A 6,847-nucleotide genomic window follows, 5' to 3' on the forward strand; every position below is an offset into this window, starting at 1 on the left:
CCCACAGAGATTAATGGATTAAGCAATCAATAGTTGATTAATTAACCTAGTTAGACGATTCAGAATGAAGTGATAAGCAGCAGGAAAATAACCAGAATGTAAAGTGATGTAATGTACAAGAGAAACAAAGTACAGGAATACAATAAAGAAAAGTACCAGGAGTAAATAACTAAAAGAAAAGAAAGAAAAGCATTGGGATAGAAAGGTATAGCAATCTCCGGATCAATTACTTTCATCTCTTCCTCAATCAATGCATTCCTTTGACTTTGCTTGGCAATCTTAGATGATTGGATCCCAATGTCCTGGCCCACCAATCTTTCTAAGCATGAACAATTGCCCAATGTCTTGATTTAATTGCTCATGGGAAGAGTTGAAGTTCGGCCACTGATTATACCACACAAATTCTTAGATCAAAGTATTGGTAGGATTAAATGTCACAATATCCATCCAACTCCCAATCTATTCCAATGTGAGAAAGCGTTTCTAGCATGAATTCCTCATCCCTCTCTCAAGGATCAGAGGAATTCCAATTATGAACAACTTTTCTGTCGGGACAATTGCTCAATTGAATTGAGATCGAAAGCTTTCTAGTAAAATCAAGAGAAAAGACCTAAGAAGATGAATGATAAAAACAAATTAACCCATTGAATTATGACAGAGCTCTCCAACCCAATGAAAAGAGTTAGTCGTTCATTGCTCTACTCAATAGAGAAGAAAAAAAATGCAGAAAAATAAAGAAAGGTAGAAAAATAAAGAAGAAGATTAAACTGAAATTGAAATTGCAAAATTTATAAATGGAAATTACAACTAGAACTACACTACTAAAAAAGCAGAAAAGAAAAGAAAAGAAAGAGGAGTGATGAATGGTGTGTGTCAGGGGATGTGTATGCATGACCCTGGACTCCCCTCCAATCCAGAATAATTCCTCCAATCCAGCTAATGCCTTTATATAGGCATACAAACTAAAAGATGAAAATACAAATTACAAATGAAAATTCCTAATCTAGATGCTTCTTGTGCCTTGGATTGAGTGATGTTTGATGGGCTTTGCTTGGTTGCTTGATCCAGGGGTGTATTGGGACCTTTAGTGGTGTTGCAGCGTGTAAAAATTGGTCCAGACCCTTCTTCAGCGTTTTTATCAACGTTGGCATGCGAACGTTCCTTCCAACGTTTTCCTAGTCACGCGTACATGTGCCGTACGCATACGCGTGGATGGTAGAATTTGCCATTTCACGCGTCTGCGTTGCCTGTGCGTGCGCATAGTTGGGATGAAAAAATATGTCCACGCGTACGCGTCCTGACGCGCACGTGTTGATGCAAAGTTTCCAACTCCAATTTTTGAAAGATTATCGCGAACGTTGGCCTCAACATTAGCTTGGCAACGTTCCCTCCAACGTTGGCCTATCCATATGTGTGCGTCACGCACACGTACGCGTGGATAGTTTTTTTTAATTTTCAGAAAGCAAAATGTTGGGGGTAACGTTGGTGTACCAACGTTCCCTCCAACGTTGGCACAAGAACTTTTCATTTAATTTTGTACATCAAGCCATGGAACGTTACTTTGTCCTCTTGTCAACATTGCCAATTTCATGCCCACTATAGACTATTATATATGATTGGAAAGCTCTAAATGTCAGCTTTCTAACCCAAATGGGATCACTTCAATTGGACCTCTGCAACTCAAGTTATGTTCCTTTGAAGGGGACAGGGTCGCTAGCATCGATGTGCAACGTTGGAGGCAACGTTGGCACACTAATGCTTACACCAACGTTGGTAAGTATGCCAGATTCGGAAGGTTAAACGTATCGTACACCCCATACTATTATATATTGTTGGAAAGCCCTGAATATCTTCTTTCCAATGCCATTGAGAGCGCATCATTTGGAGATCTACAGCTCAAGTTATACTCCGTCAAAGGTGCAGAGGTCAGCTGGCCTTATTACAAGTTGGTACTATGTTCGTCTATGCACTTTTCGGGATAGTTTTCTCCCTCAATTTTAGTGTCCACTATGTAGCACAATATATGCTTGAAAAGCTCTGGATTCCTACTTTCCAATGACTTTGAAATCACCTCATTTGGAGCTATGTAGCTCACGTTATTCTTGGTTGAGAAAGACCTCGTCAGGCTATCAGGAGCAAAGTTGGACTCAACGTTGGTGAGCCAACTTTGGCCACCAACGCTGCATGCTCTTCTTCTCTGCCTTTCCTTTGCTTCTTCTTACCTATCATCAACCCAATACGTGTATCAAAGTAATATACAAGATAATCTTTACTATACTAAATGTGCTAATAATACTCAATTTCATAACTTCACTTAGTGTGATCTATTTCATCATATTTACCTTGTATATTTAACTAGAATTCACCTATGCTTGAGATTTTGTTTCATGCAGAGATTTTTCATGCTTTTACTCAATTATCAACAAAATTGTATGAAAACTACATAAAAATCTATTGAAAAAGCATAGAAAAATAGGCCATGATGCCTTGGCATTAGAGGAGGATGAGCCAAAGGATTAGCTTTCTCCTTTCCTTTGCGAGGCATCCTGAAAAAGACGAAAATAGAGTACAACTCATGAGAAACAGATTAAATTCACAGAAATTAAGAGGAAATAGTCAAACAGTGTAAATTAGAGCCACTAAGGTAAACAAACACTTAATCGAGGAAAACATGTTCAATATAAGTGATATGATCAAAAGGAAATGTAAGTTTCCCCAATTAAGCAACCTAAGTCAACAACAAATGAGTAATCGAAAATCAAAGCATAAACAACTTAGGTTTTATCAATGCAAGTGAATTGAATTAAGACTTGGTCATTCTTCCAATTATGCCTTAAAAGTGTAATCAAGTTTAAATTAAAACTGGCACGAAAGGAATAGCCAAGTCAACAATGAAGGCATGCACTTATTCATGTTGAGGGATGAAAGACAATCAAACACATGCAGCCCTTGTTCAGAAAGTAATAAGTTGAAAAAGTTCAATTTGAATTGCTCAAAAATTTGAAGAAAAACAAGTGGCTATGCATGCGATGATCTATGTTTAAAAGCTTCATGAATAGGCAACAGCATCAATTCACTACACAAAATCATGCTATGCACGTATAATGCACCAAACAAAATGGTCACAGCTGGGTATTCCAACATAGCTGCAAATTTCAAATTCAATTTGGTCTTTCAGCAATATCAACAACCAGGTGCATGATTAAGTCAAGCTCAGGCAACATTCAAATCAATAGAATACTGCACAACTAGGAATTGTAATGCATAATGGAGGGAAAATTCAAAACCTATGCTGATCAAAGACAGAAATTGAATCAAAAATCCCATTCAGGCATTTAATTAGGCATGTTATATGCAGAAACGGGAAGTAGCATTCAAAGTTCATACATAGCAGTATTCATAGTTCAATCTAAGCAGCATTCAATCCAGAGAAATCGGAAATAATCAGCTAGCATCAACCATTCAATCCAGAAAACCAAAAATCATCCAACCTAATGCCACCTAGTTACTAGAATAGAAATAAAAAAGCAGCTAAAGAAAGTAAATTAAACAGAAATAGTAAAGAGCAGGTTACAGGGAAGGAAATGGAACCTGTAATGCAGAAGGAAGAAGAAGAAGAAATGGACGGAGAAAGAGAGTCGCAGCGGCACAGAGGTCCGCCGCTACTGGTGGCTACTCACCGGAACTAGAAGCACGAACTAGGGCTGGCACAACAGGGGTGCAGCGCAGAGACAGGGGAAATGGAAGAGAAATGGAGAAGAGGGAGAAGAAGGAAGAGAGAGAAAGAGTCGGCAACGGTGGTCGCCGGTGGTGGTGTGGTCGGCTGGAGGTGATGGTCTGAGTTGTGGGCTGAGTGGCTGGGGTTGGGTTCAAAGAAGGGAGAAAAAGGAGAAAGGGGTGGGGTTTGGGGAAACTGAAGCGCTGATGAGCGGATAATTTATACCATTTTTTGCATTGTTTTTAGATAGTTTTTAGTATGTTTTAGTTACTTTTTATTACATTTTTTTTTAGTTTTTATGCAAAAATCATATTTTTGGACTTTATTATGAGTTTGTGTGTTTTTCTGTAATTTCAGGTATTTTCTGGCTGAAATTGAGGGACCTGAGCAAAAATCGGATTCAGAGGCTGAGAAAGGACTGCAGATGCTGTTGGATTCTGACCCTCTTGCACTCAAAATGGATTTTCTAGAGCTACAGAAACCCAATTATCGCGCTCTCAATTTCTTTGGAAAGTAGACATCTTGGGCTTTTCAGCAATATTAATAGTCCATATTTTGCCCGAGATTTGATGGCCTAAACTGGCGTTAAACGCCAGCCAGAGACCCTTTTCTAGAGTAAAACGCCAGAACTGGCACCAAAACTGGAGTTAAACGCCCAAACTGGCACCCAAGCTGGCGTTTAACTCCAAGAATGGCCTATGCACGTGAAAGCTTCAATGCTCAGTCCAAGCACACACCAAGTGGACCCCGAAAGTGGATTTCTGCACTATCTGCACTTAGTTACTCAATTTCTGTAAACCTAAGTTACTAGTTTAGTATAAAAACTACTTTTAGAGATTCATTTTGTAACTCATGACATTTTACATCTCATATTGTATTTTCTACGGCATGAGTCTCTAAACCCCATAGGTGGAGGTGAGGAGCTCTGCTGTGTCTCCATGGATTAATGCAATTACTATTATTTTCTATGCAATCACGCTTGATTCTGTTCTAAGATACTCACTCGTACTTCAATATAGAGAATATGATGATCTGTGACACTCATCATCATTCTCAAACTTATGAACTCGTGCTTGACAACCACTCCCGTTCTACCTGAGTTCAATGTAGTCATTAGGCGACAGCTTGAGTGCGTAACTCTTGGGTCTCTAATCCACGGACCGGGTTCATGGGATTAGAACCTTCGTGGTAGAGACTAGAACCAATTGGCAGTATTTCTGAGATCTGGAAAGTATAAACCTTTACTGTGGTATTCAGAGTAGGATCTGGAACGGGATGACTGTGACGAGCTTCAAACTCACGAATGTTGGGCACAGTGATAGTGTGCAAAAGGATAGAGAGATCCTATTCCGACACAAGTGAGAATCGACAGATGATTAGCTGTGCGGTAGCTGTACCTGGTATTTTTCATCCGAGACGAGAGATCCGACAGTTGATTAGCCGTATAGAAACCATGCCTGGTATTTTTCATCCGAGAGGACGGATGATAGCCATTGACAATGGTGATCCACCAACATACAGCTTGCCAATGAAGGAAGCCATGCGTGTTTGGAGAAGAAGACAGTAGGAAAGTAGAGATTTAGACGATAGAACATCTTCGGAACCTCAACATGTTCTTCATTACTAAATCACAAGTACCATTTATTTCATGTTATTTACTCAAAATCATTTTTATCATCAATCTCCTGACTAAGATTTACAAGATAACCATTGCTTGCTTCAAGCCGACAATCTCTGTGGGATCGACCCTTACTCATGTAAGGTATTACTTGGACGACCCAGTGCACTTGCTGGTTAGTTGTGCGGAGTTGTGAAAAGTGTAATCACAATTTTGTGCACCAAGTTTTTGGCGCCGTTGCTGGGGATTGTTCGAGGTTGGACAACTGACGGTTTATCTTGTTGCTTAGATTAGGAAAAATTTATCTTTTTGGTTTAGAGTCACTAAAATTGAATCTTCTATTATTGTTTTTGTTAAAATTTTAAAATCCTTGTTTTCTTTTTCTAGATAATTTTTTAAAACTTTTAACAAATAGATAAAACCAATAAACTAGTAATTGAGTCTTCTGTTTGAGTTTAGTTTCATGTTTTAAGTTTGGTGTTAATTGCATGTTTTTAATTTTACTCATATTTTTAATTACATGTTCTTAGTTCTTTCTTGATCTTCAAATTGTTCTTGATAATTTTCCTTATTTGCTCTTTAAAATTTCTTGTTTGGTGTTTGTTGTTGTTTATCTTATATATTTTCGAATTATTAGTGTCCAGAGTATAAAAATTTTTAAGTTTGGTGTCCTTTGTGTTTTTATTTTCTTAAAAATTTTCAAAATTTGTTCTTGGTGTTCATCTTGATCTTCAAAGTGTTCTTGGTGTTCATATTAACATTCAAAGTTTTCTTGTTTGTTTTCTTTATTTTGATCTAAAAATTCTAAGTTTGGTGTCATTTTATTGTTTTTCTCTTTCCTCATTAAATTCAAAAAAAAATATCTTTTCTCTTTTTTTAATTGAACTTTCGAAATTTACATTAAAAAAAATTCAGATTTTTATTTTAAAATTTTTATCTTATCTTATCTTAGTTTTAAGTTTTAAAATTCAAATCTTTTTCAAAAATCATATCCTTTTCAAAATCTTATCTTACCTTATTTCAAATTCAAATTTCAAATTTCAATTAAATTCCAAAATTCAAAATTTAAATTTCAAAATTTAAATTTAAAATTTTAAAAAATCAAACTTTTCAAAATTTAAATCTTTTTCAAATCTTTATCTTATATTGTTGACTTTTTCAAAATTCAAAATTCAAAATTCAAAATTTAAAATTCAAATTTAAAATTTCAAATTTCAAATTTCAAATTTCAAATTTCAAATTTTCAATTTCAAATTTCAAATTTTATAATTCAAAATTTAATTTTCAAATTTAAAATTTAAATTTCAAAACTTTTTAATTTAAAAACTTATCTTCTCATAAAATTCCTTATCTTCTCTTACATAACTTATGTTATCTTTTCTAATCTCAAATCTTAAAATCAAATATTTTTCAAAACAAATTCTTTTTTAATTTTCTTTTTATTACTTTTCAAAAATCTTTTATAAAATTTTTTCAAAATTTTTTTCTTTTTTTATATAATTTTCGAATTC

General features: G+C 35.7%; 1 long non-coding RNA gene across 1 annotated transcript in view; it reads left to right on the forward strand.

Moving 5' to 3' along the window:
* Window positions 1,399–6,847, forward strand: part of LOC107637804 — a 9,746-nt gene continuing 4,297 nt past the window's right edge. Inside the window, exons 1-2 of the long non-coding RNA XR_001619537.2 lie at window positions 1,399–1,411; window positions 5,286–5,289. This is a non-coding gene — a long non-coding RNA (uncharacterized LOC107637804). The remainder of the gene's footprint in view (window positions 1,412–5,285; window positions 5,290–6,847) is intronic.

This window comes from Arachis ipaensis, chromosome B04, assembly GCF_000816755.2.
Source record: "Arachis ipaensis cultivar K30076 chromosome B04, Araip1.1, whole genome shotgun sequence".
Taxonomy (NCBI): domain Eukaryota; kingdom Viridiplantae; phylum Streptophyta; class Magnoliopsida; order Fabales; family Fabaceae; genus Arachis; species Arachis ipaensis.